Source organism: Macaca thibetana, chromosome 8 (assembly GCF_024542745.1).
Source record: "Macaca thibetana thibetana isolate TM-01 chromosome 8, ASM2454274v1, whole genome shotgun sequence".
Lineage (NCBI taxonomy): Eukaryota > Metazoa > Chordata > Mammalia > Primates > Cercopithecidae > Macaca > Macaca thibetana.
In genome coordinates, this window is record NC_065585.1 from 5,262,284 (window position 1) to 5,280,644 (window position 18,361).

Below are 18,361 nucleotides of genomic sequence, written 5' to 3' on the forward strand. Positions count from 1 at the left end.
AGATGATCAGGCTCCTGAATTGAACCTCAAGAACCCAATGAACAAGGCCTACACGAGGCTCCTGCAGGATCCCTTCTGGCCCTGATCGTTCCTTCATCACTGTTACCAGAAACGGGGAGGCGAGGGTAGGAGCGGTCAGATGGTGCCGTTGGCTAGTGCCTCTGGTGGCAGAGGCTTTGAAATCCGACCCCTTTCACAAGAAAAAATGTGCTCGATCCCTACCATTTCTGTAACCAGTACTATAATAAAAACATTAAATATGCATCAACATAAAATTAAATACAGAATTCTTATGCTTATAATACTTATATTTGTGAAACCGCTTTTCCAAATTATATACATGCCAAATTGTAAGACCAATACAAATAAAATTACCAGATTAACTTGATGAGATATTTTGGTACAACTAAATTGCCAGTAGAATTGTGAACGTATATGGACAGCTGCAGAGCTGGCTCCTTTTATTTTAACACGCCTGTGTATACAATGGAGTGGATCTGTATTCTCAACATTGGCCTTTATTCAAACCAGGGCAAACCTTCTCTGCCACGCTGTGATGTCACTTGAGTGTCAAGTGGCGGGAGCACCTCTACCTTTGTTCCTTATTGTTAGCTGGTGGCAGTGAAGGTAATAATACTTGCAGCCAAAGACACAAACGCAAACACAGGTCCTGAGATTACATGGCAGTTTCTTCTTACAAATGGCCATTTAGATGCTTTAGAATATGCTCATATTGATTTTTAAAAGCTTAGTCTGCTGGGGCTGCCGTAACAAAGTACCACAGACTGGGTGGGTGGCTTAAACTGCATACATTTATTTCTCTCTGGTCTAGAGGCAAGCTGTCTGGTATCTCTTCTTATAAGGACACTAATCCAATCGTGACCGCCCACCCTTATGATCGCATGTAACCATGGTTCTCTCCTAAAGGCTTTACCTCCTCATACCATCACACTGAGGGGTTGTGAGGGGTAGGGTACCACATATGAATTATTGGGGGGCACAGTCAGTCCATCACAACTGCTTTTTTGAGGTATAATTGACATACAAAAAACTACAAATATGCAGGTGTACAATGTGATAATTTGGGGCATATGTTTACACCCAAGAAACCATTGCTTCAATCTGGACAGTGAGCGTATTCGTCATCCCCAGAAGTTTCCCTGTGCCCTCATCATCACTCCCTACCCCTGGCCCAGTCCCCAGGTAACCACCCATCCAATCTGCTCTCTGTCACTGTAGGTAAGTTTGCACTTTCTAGAGTTCTATTAATATGGGGATGGATCATGTAGTACTATTCCTCTTTGGTCTGGCTTCTTTCATTCAGGATAATTATTTTGAGATCTGTCCACACTCTTCAGTGTATCAGTGGTTCTCCACATTGTCTCCAGCATTGGATGTGGTCAGTCCTTTTCATGTTAGCCATTCTAACAGATGTGTAGTGGCATATCATTATGGCTTTAATTTGAATTTCCCTGATGATCAATAGATATCATTGTATATAGTGATATATTTTTATCAAATGAAGCATTTTTATATGCCTCCTTGCCATCTGTAGATTTTGTTGGTGAAGAATGTGTTCAAGCCCTTTATTTAAATAAAATTGGGTTGTTTGTTTTGTCACTCTTGCATTTTGAGATCTTCACATGTTCTAGATGCAGGCTGTTAATCAGATATATGATTTGCAAGTATTTAATTTCAATCTAGTTTATTTTTTCAAGTGTCACTCAGAGCAGAAGTTTTTAACTTTGATGAAGTCCAGTTATCAGTTTGGAGTCATGCTTTCTATGTCTTTTCTAGGAATTTTTTCCCTTTAATGTTTACTTCTACAAGTTTTTTTTGAGACAGTCTTGCTCTGTCACCCAGGCTGGAGTGTAGTGGTGCGATCTCAGCTCACTGCAACCTCCCTCTCCCATGTTCAAGCAATTATCTTGTCTTTGCCGCCTGAGTAGCTGGGATTATAGGTGTGCGCCGCCATGCCTGGCCGATTTTTGTATTTTTAGTAGAGACAGGGTGTCACCATGTTGACCAGGCTGGTCTCAAACTCCTGACCTCAAGTGATCCACCTGCCTCGGCCTCCCAAAGTGCTGGGATTACAGGCATGAGCCACCACTCCTGGCCTACTTTTACATGTTTTATAGTTGTAGGTTTTACGTATCTTAAAACGATCCATTTTGTTAATTGTTGTGGATAGTGCAAGGTGGATCGAAGTGGGTGTTTTTGCATGTAGATAATCGATTGTTCCATCATGTCCTCTGCCTCCGAATCCAGGGCACTTGAAACTGCCATCCTGTTACTTCTTCTGGCAGGCAGTTTGGCCTGCATCTCAGGCTTGGTGTCTAGAGTCAGACAACTCAGATTCAAGTCCAGCTCTGCTCCTGACAAGCTGTGGGGTCTTGGAAAGTTAGCTGACCTCTTTACCTTCACTTTCCACATCTGTAAAGTGTGTTAATAATAGAATGTGCTGCTTTGGGTTGTTATAGAATCTGATTAGAGAATGGATGTGATGTGCTTAGCACAGTGCCTGGTGCAGAGGAAGTGCTCAGTAGAGAACAGCATCAACGCTGTCACTGCCGCCACCACCCTGGCAGTGCGAGGCGACTGCCATAGCTGCTTTCCAGGTGCCCCACCGGCACCCCTCGGCACCATCCTCTGGTGACGTGCCTAGTCTTGCAGTATCTTGTTCTCAAACATAGGCATCCTAGGATCTTCGCCTCTGAGTCTTTTTTCTATCCTCTTGTTCCCTTTTCTTGGTACCCTCTTTGCCCAGGCCTTTGTTCACTGCCCCAGGGGACAGCCCTCTGGTGACCCGAGCTGCCGGGCTCCTGTGCACTGTTGCCGTTTCAGGTCCTGTTTGGTGCATTCTACTTTAGTCTTCCTCAAAAGTTCTGTGAAATAGAAAGCACTGTGCCTGGAGTCACACAGACCCACGTTCACACCACGCTTTTGTCACTTGTTTAACCATTTGATTCAGGCAAGTCACCTGAACTCAGTGAGCCTGACCCTTCTTCTGTCATAATAATAATTAAAAATGATTTCCTCTTTCATTATTGTGATTATGGTGAAGATTAAATGAGATTCTGGATACAAAAGCCCCTTATGCAGTCTCTGGCATGCAATTTGCTATTAATCTAATTCTGAAAGTAATGTGGATCAGGGCTTTAGCCACAAAAATGCAAAAGGAAGAAAAACAGCCATTTTGGACTGAAGTTAGAAACAGCTTAAGTCGTGGGTAAGAAAGTAAAGTATTTCTTCAGCTTTTAAACTTGAAGAGATGATTATTGCCTTCACCTTACTCCTTAGAAAGAAGGAAATTAGAAGAGAAAATGTGTCCTTGATGAAAACACGTGTTTGTGTGAGCCTGATGAGTAAATGATTGGAATGTGGCAATTTAGGAGACCAGAACACCTTCCTCCCGGATAACGCTTAATCGCCGTGGTGATGAGAAGGTATATTCACCTGCTGCTTGGCCCGAAGCGTTGCAAGAGCGTGTTTTTCTTCGCTTGCATTAGATTGGAAAGAGCTAATCACTATTCACTCTCTGGCCTGTAGATAATCTCTGTGAACCCCTTTTCTGTCCTGTCAGTGCCCTTTGGTGCAGACTTAGAGGTGGCTGGAGTGAGCTTGGAGTCTGTAATCACATAGTGAGAAGAACAAAGGCCTGCCTCTGCCTCCCAGCCTCTAACTCTGCAGCGTGGGGTACAACTTCTCCTAAGTTTCAGTGCCCTGTGTGGAAAATGGGCATTTATTCCTTAAATGAGCAACAGACATGTAGTGCCTCTGGCCCTCTGGACTTGACATTCTAATGGTATGAACAGAAGAGGAGGTGCTGGAGGTCCAAGGACTTTGTCTGCAAGCAAGAGCACTCTGCCGGGGAAAGTGGCAAAGGCCGGGATGGTGGCAGTGAGGACACCTGCTCCCCGGGCAGCAGAACGTGACTGTCACCTTTCTTCTCATCTTGAACCCTCATGGCATGGTTTTTTGTTCAGTTCTTTGAATAGGAAGGTGACAGAAAAAAAATGGGTAGCTCCAACTGGCCTGACTTGTGTGCTAACCACTGGGACACCCAGCTGTGACCACTTCTAAGAGAACGTGGGGCCTGCAGGCATCAAGCACCTGTAGGAGCCGGGCTTTGTGTGAGGAGTGTTGGCAGAGGCCTTGTTTCTTTCCCATACCGATTCTGTGAGGCGTTAGGGTGATTCTCCGACTCCTTAGGAGGAAGAAGTGGAACTCAGAGAGGTGACATAACCAGGCCTGTGTCACAGGTGGGGAGGTGGCGGTGGGGACATGCCTGCCTGGGTCTGGCTGACTCCAAACCGTGAGCACATAAGGCACTCTGTTTGGCAGGGCGTTGTCCTCGGTTGACCCACCTCACCCTTTTATAGTTCATTTGTGTGGCTGTAAGGGGGGCGCGGCTCCCTCCCCACACCGCGCCTCGCCGCCTCTTGCTGTGTGCCAGTGGGTTTTGGTGCGTACCAAAGAGGCCTTCGGAGCCTGGTGCTCACTTACTGGTTGGTGTGCAACCACTGCATCAGTCTGTTTTCTCTGTTCTTGTACCCTGATTGAATTGTCAGTTGCCAAATGTTTTCACCAGTGTTTAAGTTGTTGATTTCTAGGACTATATCAAGAAACCCATGGTGATTTGGGAAAGGTCTGATTCATACCTGTAGCATTCTAAGGTTTGGGGGGTTGGTTTGTTGCTTTTATCACCAGTACTTGGAAGGCCCTTGGCTGGTGCAGCCTTGTCAACATGATGTCTGGTATGCCTCACAGCGGCAACTTAAGCATTCATCCTGTGGAAAGTCACGCCTCGGCCAACTGGCTCTCTTGCTTAATGCCGCCTGTTCAGCAGCAGATTTGACTTGAGCCCTGGTTTACTCATTGTGAAATCAGCAATGCCACTCTGGACATGTTCCCCAACCGCTCTGAACTTCAATTCCCTCAGCCTTGAATTTGCGAGAACCATTGTTAATCAACAGCCATCATCTGCTGACAGGTTCAGCTTCCGTTTCGTAGGCGAGTGATAAAAAGCCTGAGCTCTGCGGTTTGCCAAGTAAAAAGTATTCCTGCGTATTGTTACTTTGAATCCTCATGAGAACTCGTTGAGGATGAAAGTTGCCTTCATTCCATAGGAAAGGACTATGCAGAACCTGGAGTGTGGACCCACAATCTGTCCTGGGCTCCTGTGGCCACACACCCCACTTCCCCTACAGTCACCTGAAGCTGGACTTGCCACTTGCCCCGCCATCATGGAACAAAAACTTTCTAGGGGGTGCTGTGCTACCTTGAATGATTTTATAGACGTTTGTTCTGTAGGATGTGGTGTATAGGCTGAGATGTCTGTGTTGAAGGTGGGGCAGAGTTATTTATGTCAGACATGTATAATCAATAACAGTTTCTTTTCTTTTTGAATGGCAGTTTTATTGAGATGTAATTAACATATCCTATGATGCACCTATTTACAGCGCGTAACTCAGTGGTGTTGAGGATGCTCACAGAGTTTTGCAGCTGTTAACCATGATTGATTTTAGAACATTATCACCTATGCTGCTACAAAAACTCCTACCCATTATAGCCACTACTCCCCGTTTCCACTCCCCCCACCCCTAAACCTAGGCAACCATTGATCTACTTTTGGTATCTATGGATTTACCTATTCTGGACATTTCATATAAATGGAATTCCGTGTGTGGTCTTTTGTGACTGGCTCCTTTACTCAGCATATAATGTATTCAGGTTCTATTCATGTTAAAGTATGTATCAATACTTCTTCCTTTTTACTGGTAAATGATATTCCATCACATGGATATTGCATATTTTATTTAGCAGTTTATTGATTGATGGCACTTACGTTGCTGCCCCTTTTGTCTGTCGTGAATGACGCTGCTGTGCGCGCTCTTGTGGGCGCTTTTATGTGGAAATGTTCTCATTGCCCACGGATGTATCCTAGAAATGAAATTGTCGGGTCATACGGTAATGCCATGTTTAATGTTTTCTACTTTTTCTTCAGTCAAGTTTGGTGAGTTACATGTTTTCTCCTTTAGAATTATTTCTCAATTGTATTATGTCTAAGGCTTTAAAGTTTATTGGCAAAAAATTATTCATAATTTTCTTTTACCCTTTACAGTCTTAGTACCTGTATTGAAATCAGGTTTTCACTAATTCACTAGTATTATTATTTGTGTCTTCTGTTTTTTTTTCTCCTGTGATCATTCTCACAGAGATTTCTGTTTTAATTAGTTTGTTATTGTCTTTTTTATTTTTATTTTTTTGAGATGGAGTCTTCCTTTGTCTCCCAAGCTGGAGTGCAGTGGTGCAATCTCGGCTCACGGCAACCTCTGCCTCCAGGGTTCCAGATATTCTCCCGCTGCAGCCGCCCAAGTAGCTGGGATTACAGGCGCCTGCCACCACGCCCGGCTAGTTTTTGTATTTTTAGTAGAGACGGGGTTTCACCTCGTTGGCCAGGCTGGTCTCAAACTCCTAACCTCAAGTGATCCGCTACCTCGTCCTCTTAAAAGTGCTGGGGTTACAGGTGTGAGCCACTGCGCTCAGCCTGTTACTGTCTTTTTAATATCTCAGTGAGCAGGCTTGGTTGACAGGCTCACCCTGATAATGGGAAAGGCTGCAAAGGGGGCACCTGTGTGTGAGGCCTGGCTCCTAGCCCTAACCCTGTTGCCGTAATTGGAAACCTTGATAAGAATTTTATATTTGAAAGTGAAGATGGAGGTGGGGTGGGGCGGCTCCTCCTAAAGGAAGGGGCTGCCGTAATGAACAAAACTTGGGGAGAAGGGCATCGGGCCAGCCTGGTAATTTGTGTTCTCTCCTGCCTGCCTCTCTGTCTTAGCCACATTGGCTTCCTTGATGTCTTCTGACCTTCCCAGATGTCCTCTCGCCTTAGAGCATTGGCATTTGCTGTCACCACTCCCTGGGATGCTCTTTTCCCTGCTCAAGGGGAAGCCATCACATTGGGAAAAGCAAAAGGGAGGATGTGAACACCAGGGCAGGGGTCATGGGGACCATGCTAGGGTCTGTACATCACTCTGTGTGTGTGTGTGTGTGTTTTATGAAGCATCTTCCCCTACTCAGTGTAAGGAGGGCTCTTTATTTTGTTCTCTTCTGTTTCCCTAGCATCTAAAACAGTGCCTGGCACAAGGTAGTTCCTGGATGAAAGAGTGAACTTAATACTCAAAGACCCTGTGATACAAGGTTCATGATTCGCACTCCACAGATAAGGAAACTGAGGCTCGGGGTGGGTCAGTAACATCCCCATGGCCATGCAGGTGCCAGTGGAAAGAACGTGGACAAGAATCCAGGTCTGTTGGACTCAAAATCCCGTGCTGTTAATGCTCCTGGCTCCCTTAATGTGCTGGTTTTTTTTTTTTTTTTTTTTTTTTTTTTTTTGAGACAGAGTTTCGCTGTTATTGCCCAGACTGGACTGCAGTGGTGTGATCTCAGCTCACTGCAACCTCCGCCTCCTAAGTTCAGGCGATTCTCCTGCCTCAGCCTCCCAAGTAGCTGGGATTACAGGTGCCCGCCACCATGTCCAGCTATTTTTTTTATTTTTTTTTATTTTTAGTAGAGACAGGGTTTCCCCATGTTGGCCAGGCTGATTATAAACTCCTGACCTCAGGAGATCCATCCACGTAGGCCTCCCAAGGTGCTGGGATTACAGGCGTGAGCCACCGCGCCTGGCCCCATGCTGTATTTTAATTATACAAGATTTCAAGGGGAATAAGAACTTTATTCTACTTTTCAACAAGGACAAAACAAAGCTTTATTTCAATTAAAGCAACGGAGATGTTGGCATATACAACAAAGGTCCGTTTTTCTTCCTACTTTGTCCTGGTTAATTTGTCATTCCTCTGTCCTTCACTGCCGGCACCTGAATAACACACCATTGCTTTTCCTGCAGCCTGCCCCGGCTACAGAACCACATGATCTCTTCGTAAATGCTATTGGGTGGTATTGATGGAGGTTAGTACATGGTGGTTTATGAAAATGGTGAGAACCCATCACTCGCATCTGAAGTGTGAGAATATTTATAGCGGAAGAAGCAGCGCGCGTGTAGTTCATTTCCTTTGTTCCCCATCATGCTAATATTTCTTGAATGATACCACCCTGTTTTGCTACAGCATGGTACTTATTTGACTTGCCAGGTGAGTTGCACGGAAACCCTGCAATTTAATTACCAACTCATTTCTCTCTCCATTTCCTCATACGGGGTGTGAAAATCCTTTTCCCAGCCAAGGCCCTTTTTGGTTTTTTGTTTTGTTTTGTTTTTTGAGACGGAGTCTTACTCTGTTGCCCAGGCTGGAGTACAGTGGCGTGATCTCAGCTCACTGCAACCTCCACCTCCTGGGTTCAAGCAATTCTCCTGCCTCAGTCTCCCAAGTAGCTGGGATTACAGGCGCCCGCCACCACACCTGGCTAATTTTTTTTTTTTTTTTTTTGGTATTTTTTAGCAGAGACAGGGTTTCACTGTGTGAGCCAGGATGGTCTCAATCTCCTGACCTTGTGATCTGCCAGCCTCGGCCTCCCAAAGTGCTGGGATTACAGGCGTGAGCCACTGCTCCTGGCCAGGGCCTTTTTTTTTTTTTTTTTTTTTTTTTTTTTAAGAAGAAAATCCTGCTGATTCTCTCATATCTCTTCACTTGCCCTTGTGCTGCCACCCAACATCTTTATTATCTGGCCTTTGAGACACTGGCGTAACCCTGCTAAATGCTTGCTTTTCCTGCTTCTTTTCCTCTATAAGCATTCATGGTAAATAGCACTGCTAGAGAAAGAGCAAAGAAGCAAAGCTCCAAGCATGTCACTCCCGACTCCAGAGGACGAAGGAGAGAGGGTCACTATAAATTCTCACGCGCCTGCTATATACTAGCCATTGACGTGGGCTTCTAACACACCTGGCCATGTTTCATTCTTACAGAATCCATTGAGTGCATGCAATTTTTAGCCCCATTTAACAGATGATGAAAGTGAGACTCAGAAGGATGAAGTAATTCCACAGTGAGGAATCAGTGAAATTAGAATAAAGATCAGGTCTGCCTGGCACAAAGCCTGCTAGGGCCTATTCGACCACACCAGGAGGGTCTTTGAGCCTCGATTTCTTTGAGATCTTCCTTAAAAGGGGTGGGGTTGGTTCTTGAGACAGATCAGTTGGAAAATTCCTCATATCCACCTACCCCTCTTGGGGATTTCCACACACATTTGTATCTTAAGGATTTTGAGAAGTCTTGCATTTCAGAAAATGAGTTGATTTTTAGATATGTTTTTAATTGTAAAGATTTTTAAACATGCAGCAAAGTTAAATCTAGGTGGTGCATACACCAGTGATTGTACCACTACTGTTTTGCTATATTTCCTTTATTGAGTATCTATTACTATATCCACCTTTTTATCCATGTCTTAGTCCATCATATTTTGTGCATGCATTTGAAAATAAATTGCAAACCTCAGTATATTTCCCCTAACAACCAAGGGAGATATATCCTTCACTAGAGTCGAATGTGTACTCTGTATCTCTTCAGTCATTTTAAATCTATTCAGACTTGTCTTGTGACCCACATCAGCTTCATCCTGGTGAGCGCACCTTATGTGCTGGAAGAGGACGTGGATCTGAAGTTGTTTGCTCCAGTGCTCTCTGCACATCAGCTCTGGAGTTGCAAGTGTTGCTCAGTTCATAGTTCATTTACGTCTTTACCGACTTTTTTTTTTTTTTTTTTTTCCCTAATTGTGCTGTCAATTGCGGAGAGCAGGATCTCAAAATCTCCAACTATGATTGTGGAATTGTCTGACTCCCTGTAATTATGTCAGCTTTTGCTTCATGTATTTTGAAGTTCTTTGATTGTATCCTCATATGTTGATGAGTATTATGTCCTGCTAATGGATTCACTTCACTTTGTTATGGACAATGATGAGTCTTTGGTAATACTCTTTGTCTTGAAGTCTGTTTCATAGGATGTTAATATAACCACTCCAGTATGGTAATGCAAGCATACTACTTGCAAAGGATGCCTTTTTCAATCCACTCACTCCAAACCTGCCTAAGTTTTCATATTTGAAGTACTTTACTTATAGACAACATATGGTTGAATTTTGCCTTTTTATTTTTTTGTTTTACTATTTGTTTATTTATTTATTTATTTTTTGAGACGGAGTCTCACTCTGTCGCATAGGCTGGAGTGCAGTGGCATGATCTTGGCTCACTGAAACCTCCATTTCCTGAGTTCAAGTGATTCTCCTGTCTCAGCCTCTTGAGTAGCTGGGATTACAGGCACCCGCCACCACACCCGGCTAATTTTTTGTATTTTTAGTAGAGACAGGGTTTCGCCATGTTGGCCAGGCTGGTCTCCCACTCCTAACCTCAGGTGACCTGCCCACCTTGGCCTCCCAAAGTGCTGGGATTACAGGCATGAGCCACCACGCCCGGTTTGCTTTTTTAATCTATTGTAACAATCTCTGTCTTTTAGAGTATTGAATTTATTAATATTTAAGGTATTTATTGGTATTTGCTTTAAGTCTGCCATTTTCATACTTGTTTCCTGAATGATCCCACTGCTTTTTATTCATGTGTTTCCCTTTTCCTGCCGTCTTTTGTATTATTTAATTATATATAATATATCATATATGTATGTATTTATATATGAATTATATATTCACATATGAATTTATCTGTCAGCTTTTTACCTATACCTCTTTATGTTTTTAGTGGTTGCTCTTGGGATTGCAATACACAACCTTAATTTTCATGGTCTATTTAAAGTTATTATTGTGTCATTTCACATAAAATATAGAATATTTGCAACCACATCGGTTCCTGTGCCTCGGCCCTGTCCTTTAAGCTATAGTTATCAAATTTGTTAAATCTATGTACGTTATAAATCACACAAGGATAATGATATGTTTTGTTTTAAGAAGTCCTATGTATTTAAAATAAATAAGAAAACAATATTTTATATTTTCCCAAGTATTTACTATTTCTGATGGTCTTCACTGTTACCTAAATAGCCAAGTTTCATTTCCATCTGGTACTCATTTCCTGTAGCTCAAAGAACTTTCTTCTAGCATTTCTTGTAAAGGAGGACTTCTGTTGATAATTTCTCTTCGTTTTCTTTCATCTAAAATGTTTTTATTTTGCCTTCATTTCTGAGGGATATTTTAATTGGATATAGAATTCTAGTTGAAAGTTCCCTTCCCTTATTCTGCTTGGGTTTTGCCAAAGTTCTTGAGATTATATATTTATGTTTTTCACCAAATTAGGGGAAATACTGGCTATGACTTCTTTGAATACATGTGTTTTTCGGCCTCATTCTTGTGACTCCAAGGACAGGTATGTTAGAATATTTGATATTGTTCCACAGGTCCCTGAAACTTTTTTTTTTTTTTCCTAGCTGTTCATGTTTCATTTATCTGTCTTCTTAAGATTGGATGACTTACTTTGACCTGACTTCCATCTACTGATTCTTTCCTCCATCACTTTCTTCTGTGAAGCCTATCCAATGCATTGTTTATTGAAGATACTCTTATTTCTCAGTTTTAGCTTTTCCACTTTTTAAAGTGATTTTTATCTGTCTGCTGAGTTTTCCTATTCTTTCCTGAATTGCCAAAGTATTTTCAATAATGTTCTGGAGTATAGTTTTAATAATTTAAAAAATATTTGTCTGCTCATTGCAACATCTGTATTCCCTCAAATTGATATCAACTTATTGAGTGTCTTTTCTCTTAAGGATGGGTCATATTTCTTGGTTCTTCTTAGGTCAATTAACTTTCAATTATATCCTGAGCATTGTCATCTTATGTGTGGAGTCTCTGGATTCTGTTATGGTCCTTTGGAGAAAGTTCATTTAAAAAATTATTATTTAGCAGGTGTTTATCTTTGTTGGACTGCAGTTGAAAACTCTACCTCAGCTGGGCACAGTGGCTCACGCCTGCAATCCCAGCACTCTGGGAGGCCAAGGCGGGCGAATCACCTGAGGTCAGGAGTTCCAGACCAGCCTGGCCAACATGGTGAAACCCCGTCTCTACTAAAAACACAAAAATTAGCTGGGCGTGTTTGTATGAACCTGTAATCCCAGCTACTCGGGAGGCTGAGGCAGGAGAATTGCTTGAATCCAGGTGGCAGTGGTTGTAGTGAGCTGACATTGTACCACTGCACTCCAACCTGGGTGTCCGAGTGAGACTCTGTTTCAATTAAAAAACAAAAAAAGAACTCTGCCTCTTGAACATCTCGAATCTCAGTTTTGTTCTTTTCTCCTGAGCTGGACTTCACTGGCTCTGCTCCATGCACACCAGGTTCAGGAGTAAGCCAGAGCTCTGGGCAGATCATGTGCACAACATTCTGGACTCCTGCTCTCGGCCCTCTCCTTTCCTGAACTCTCCCTCCCTTTCCCTTGCTGTGGTTGGCCCAAACTCTGTTTTCAGACTGTTTGGCCAAGAAAGATGGCAGCGTCTCTCCCCAAACTTTCATTTCCAAGTGGTGCTGACTCGGCCTGTCCTCAGACCAGAAGTCATAAAGGAAGGGTACCTGGCACCGTGGTTTTCCTTCTTCCTGGTGTCTGTTCTCTGTTCTCTCGACTATGTCTGTTTTTCTTTTCCTGCCAGTGCCTTCAGATTGCTTATTAAAAAAAAAATGTGCCCAGAATTTATAGTAATTATTTGCAGGAGGCTTTGGAGCTTGCTCAGATATACTAGAACTTTGCTACTCTTCCAAGTTTCATGCTTCCCCAGTTTATCTGACTGTGGACCTCTTGTTACACCTATTAAGCACCAATAAGAAGTTCTGGGAACGATGGTTTTTCTCAGGTATGTTGAGAATGGTTTTTCTCAAGTTCTGTCTCTAGCATCTTGCCCCCATTAGAAGCTCTTAAGATTCTCATGATTTTTTAAAAATAAAATGACCAGGCTGGGCGCGGTGGCTCACACCTGTAATCCCAGCACTTTGGGAGGCCGAGGCGGGCGGATCACAAGGTCAGGAGATCGAGACCATCCTGGCTAACACAGTGAAACCCTGTCTCTACTAAAAATACAAAAAAATTAGCCGGACGCGGTGGCAGGCGCCTGTAGTCCCAGCTACTCAGGAGGCTGAGGCAGGAGAATGGCGTGATCCCGGGAGGCGGAGCTTGCAGTGAGCCGAGATTGCGCCATTGCACTCCAGCCAGGGGGACAGAGCGAGACTCCATCTCAAAAAGAAATAATAATAAAATAAAATAAAATAAAATGACCAATGACCAAATTTCTGATCCAAATAAGAACACTTTTCGGGTCAGTACCCAGGGATTCAATAAATAACTGTTGGGTGTCTATTCCTTAACTGACCCTAGGAAGGTAAAATGCCAGAATGAGGGAGAACCTCCATGCTTGGCAGACAGAGCTGTCATTACCCTCGCTGAGAACTAGAGAAAGGTTGCTGTGTGGCCGCCCCCTGTTACTACCATCCCGAGTCACCGTCCACAAAGTGCTGTCACATCTGTCAGCCCAGTTCAGTGTTCACAAATCAGTAAGGCGACTCTTCTAATCTGTAAAGCACACAAAAGGACACTGAGGCTTGAGAAGGTAAGTGACTTAGTGGAGGAGCGGGTTCTGTCCCAGATGGGTTTGATTCTGGAGCCCGTGTTCTTCATACATCCTCATGTGTCTCTGTCCTTCCTGCACACTGGTCTGCAGGACCCTCTCCATGGGGTCCTTCAGATGTGCTCTGGCACTGTCTCCCATTTGCCTTAGGAAGAAGTTTGCAGAACAGTGTGGCAAACCCATGCCCGGAGCACATGTGGGCCAGAGACTGAGCCCAGGGGTGCGGAGTGGCATTTGCCCTCTGCCCAGCCTGCCTCCTGCTCGGCCGGTCTGCCCCGAGACCTTCACTGAAATGCTTGCATTTGGTCATGTTTGGGAGCACTGGCTTGCCGCAGTTACAGTCATACTGTCTGGGCAAACCAGTGTGTTGTAGATAGCTGTGACTAGCCTTGGAAAATTCCTTTCCTTGTGCTGTTGAATTGGATGGTGATGTTACCACCTGGCACAGTCTCTCTCTGCCTTTGTTAAGGCTAAATAGGATGAGGGCACTGACTGCCCTCCTGCCCAGCCTCTGGCCTGCCCTCCTGCCATACTGGGCCCTCTGTGTCCCTTTTTCAGTCCTACTCTTCTAGCCTTGCAGCTCAGAGCACAGCCTCTTCCTAGAGTAAGAGGCTCCACCCCGAATCCTCACTTCTGGGCACTGGGGCAGCATCTTGGCCCCACTTCCTGGCTAGGGGCTGCTGGCCCTCTGGGGAAGTGGACAAACCACTTTTGCTCTGACGGCCTCTGTTGTCCCCCTGTGAGGCTTCCCCAGCCCCAGGGTCCTGGTCATAGTGCATGTGGACTGTACCCTTCTCACCTGGCAGCCTCCTGTGAAGGCTGAGGGCCGGGGAGGACGCCCACCCGCTCTGAAGACAAGCTGATCATGCCTCCCCCAGGCCCTGCTGCCTGTTCTGCAGTGTCTGTGCTGAGGCCCGACAGGCATTGCCATTCGCCCATGCCAAGGGGTTCTGGGCCTGCCAGAGAACCAATCATGTAGGTCTTCCCCAGGTACGTCCCAGTGAGGACAGTGATGGGAGGTGCTACCCCAGCCCCCCTTCATAGGCTGCTGTGGGTGCCCGGCTTATGCACTTCACTATCGTGGGTGCTAGGGGACACCCACAGCCTTGTCCGCTTCCCCAGCTCCCCTTCACCCTGGCCCAGCGCCCTGCTGGAACTCAGCCTCCCTCTGTGTGGGAGAGTAAGTTTGTCCCTCCCTAGGGTTCCAGCCACCTTTGCTGTGGTGGGCTTCTGATTTCCAAAGCTCTGTATGGCCGGCCATGAGGTGGGGAAGGAGGAAGAGGGACATTGGCCTAAGGTGCCTGTGGCTCTCCTCTGGCTGGTTTGGTCATAGCTTCTTGGAGGAAGTTCTGTGGGTGACAGTGGAGCTGCCCTTGGCCTAGCTGGAGCGTGGCCCCTGCCCTGTGTCCCTGCCAGCCCCTCTGCACCTTTGAGCCCAGGCTTGTGACTCTGCTGAGTCTGGGGCTGCCGCTTTCCACGTCCTGCCTCTGGAAGGAGGGAGCAGATACACTCTAGCTGTATGTCGGATTCATGTACTTTTCAATTTTTCAAAATCCCACCTCCCCATTTCATTATGATGATTCATTTCATTCCTTCTGGCACTATGAGGTTTTCACAGTCTGAAACTGAAAATGAAGATGATGAAGATGATAATATTTGTTGGAAATAGAGCATAGCAAAAACTCCCCAATTAACACAAACTTCAGTATCGGATGTTTCTCTGTCTAGTAATTCGTGTCAGTGTCTAGAGAGATGGTGGAGAAGATGTAGTAAGAAAAACTTGACCGCCAGGGCAGTTCGGAGGTGAGAGCGACTTGCGGGCAGTCACACACCTGTGCTCCTTGTGTGTAAGGTGGAGGCCGTGGCAGCTCCTCTGAGGCGGGGGTGAGGGGACCTGCTGATGGTGTGTTCCGACCAAACGACGAGAGTCCCAGACGTGCGGCCAGCAGGCCCAGTCTAGCTCGCAGATATATTTGGGTTGCCTAGGGTGAAAAAAAAAAAAAAATTGAGCTGTCATTGTAAGAATATAGGAATTTCGGATTCAATCTCCTTTCCGGTTCTCTTGAAAGATCAGGAGCTGGAGCTGGGTAGAGCCACATGCTGCGGCCTGGCTGCCCGCGGGGTAGGCCTTTCCCGCAGACCAGACCTGCGCCTGCCTCTCCACCAGCTCCCTCTCTTCCTGGGCCCTGGAGGCATTTTTGTTGCCATCCTGAACTGAGAGATTTCTTTCCAATTCTAGGACTTAGGAACTGAAACTGTTTTGGGCAATACTGAATAAGCCATGATCAGATGTGACCAGGCTGTTCTGGAGCCACAGAAGGTGGGAGTGGTTGCTCAAAAGGACCAGGGGGAGGTACGCAGCCACCAGCGATGGGGTGGCCTGGGACACGGGGCTGCCAGAATGCACACTGGTCCCCGCAACAGGGGTGCTTTCCACACCTGCAGCCCTGCAGCTTCAAACAGGAGCCTTTGTGGACCTGGATGGGCTGGGAGCAGATTCTGCCCTGGGAATGGGGCCTGGGGGGCGGTGGCTGAGGGTCTTGGCTGGGGAGGCTCTGTCCTTTGAGCCCCATGCAGTGTGCCGGACCACCTCCTTCTGGAGTTTCCTCACTCACAGGGAGCTGCCCTCTCTGGCTCGCCCCAGTCCCTGGCCTCCTCTCAGGTGCTGGCACCTGCCCTCCATACCTCTTGCTGTGCGTTGCCCACTTACTGCAGGGCCCTGGCTCCTATGCTCCTCGACCTCTCCAGACCGCCGTGTCCAGCAGAGGTGTTACCTCTTCCAGGACCTTCCTTGGACTCTGGGCTTTCACCCATTCTCTGGCTCCCATGGCAAATGTCCCAAATATAGCCCTTAGCGAAGTATGGTGGAGTCGCCTGCTTACTTGTCTGGCCAGTTCTTTGAGGACAAAGTCATGTTTGAGTGGCCCTTGTGTCCTGGTACCTGGCATCTGGAGAACAGTGGGCATTCCCTCCTGTCTGTCAAGAGGCAGGGAGGAAGGGAGGAGCTGAAGCTGAGGACGTGGCACTTTATTCACTTGTCTCATTTCTCTCCTTTGGCTTTTTAAAATTAATCGGGTATATCTCTGTGTGTCTCAAGGAATTGCACATTTAAGATAGACTGTTTCTGGTCGGGCGCGGTGGCTCACGCCTGTAATCCTAGCCCTTTGGGGGGCCGAGGCAGGCGGATCACGAGGTCAGGAGATGGAGACCATCCTGGCTAACACGGTGAAACCCCATCTCTCCTAAAAAATACAGAAAATTAGCTGAGCTTGGTGGTGGGCGCCTGTAATCTCAGCTACTCTGGAGACTGAGGCAGGAGAATGGCATAAACCTCGGAGGTGGAGCTTGCAGTGAGCTGAGATCTCGCCACTGCACTCTAGCCTGGGCGACACAGCGAGACTCTGTCTCGAAAAAAAAAAAGACTGTTTCAAAGGACCCACTGGCTGTGTGGTTTTCTCATCTGATTTCAGCATAGGGACGGCTGAGTTGACACACAGGTGGGGCAGCTTTGTCAGTTTCCCAGACAAAGACGTGCCAGGCACCGGTGGGTGGAGAGAGGCTGCTGCTTTATTGTTTCAATTCAGGAATGTATTTCTTATCCCTAATTGTCAATTTCATATCGTTACAGACATTGTCCTATTTCTATTTCAGTGGTTGTGGCATTTTCAATATTAAGCCGGACTCCCAAACGATTTTTCTGGCTGAGTTGATCTCCCACAAGGGGAACTCTGTTTTCAAATGCCCAAAGATGCAGGGCCGCTGAGGAGGTGTCTCTGTGCATCTGGCAACATGTTTCACCTGTCAGCGTCCTGCGCCACAGTAGGCAGCGGCGTACATGTGGGGTCCTGGTGGCAGCTGCTCACTGATGGCTTTGTCAGGCGCTGGCCAGAGAAGGCTTCATTACCCATGCTTAACGCGATTAGAAACCATGGCGGCAGCGGTAATAATACGTGACATTTGCATCCGCGTTTCCGCTTCACACTGTGCCTTCCAAGTGTTTTCATTCACCGCCCTGCCGTCTGCCAGGAGCACTTCCAGAACTGCCTCATTCTAGTTCTCTTCCCCTCCTCTCCTTGCTGCCTCCAGTGTGGACAACAGGGGTCTCTCTGTTGGCTTACATGGATCCTCCCTCTTGCCTGGCCTCACTGGCTCCAGCACTGGCCCCGCCACCTCAGCCCTCCAGCCTCCGCCTGCTCCTGAAGCCGCTGCCCCCAGCGCTATCCCCGCAGCTGCCCTGGGCTCCCAGGAAGGGGATTTCTTTTCTTCTTTGAGACGTCAGTCCAACCCACAAAAATAACATGTGTTCATTTTAGAAAAGAAGGAAAAGTATGGAGAAAATAATGTTTGGATGACACGGAATCCCAGCACCCAGAGAGAATGCCTCCCTCTGGGCCCATACCCATATTGCTGTCTGTGTCTACTTTACCTCATTCACACCAAATTGGGATCGTTTTGTGTCCACTCTTCTGAACCTCTTCCCCATAATATAAAAAAAGAGTTTTTACTGTTACTCTCCAAGAACACGATGTTTCATGGTTTCACAATATCCTGTAGACACAGGGGACTAAAGCAGCCCCCTCCTGGGATGCAGCAAGGCATGGTCTGACCTTGCCCCCGCTTCCAGCCTGAAGTCCAGCCCCACCTTCTCCGTGCTTTATACCACACTGCAGCGCCCACTCCCCCACTCTCTCCGTGCTTTATACCACACTGCAGCACCCACTCCCCCACTCTCTCCGTGCTTTATACCACACTGCAGCGCCCACTCCCCCACTCTCTCCGTGCTTTATACTACACT

General features: G+C 46.3%; 2 protein-coding genes across 7 annotated transcripts in view; one reads left to right on the forward strand and one right to left on the reverse strand.

Annotated features, from left to right (window-relative positions):
* The window catches only part of CHRAC1 (chromatin accessibility complex subunit 1), an 873,427-nt gene that overhangs the window by 562,124 nt on the left and 292,942 nt on the right, over window positions 1–18,361 (reverse strand). The window lies entirely within an intron of this gene.
* TRAPPC9 (trafficking protein particle complex subunit 9) overlaps window positions 1–18,361 on the forward strand; it is a 723,405-nt gene that overhangs the window by 508,010 nt on the left and 197,034 nt on the right. The window lies entirely within an intron of this gene.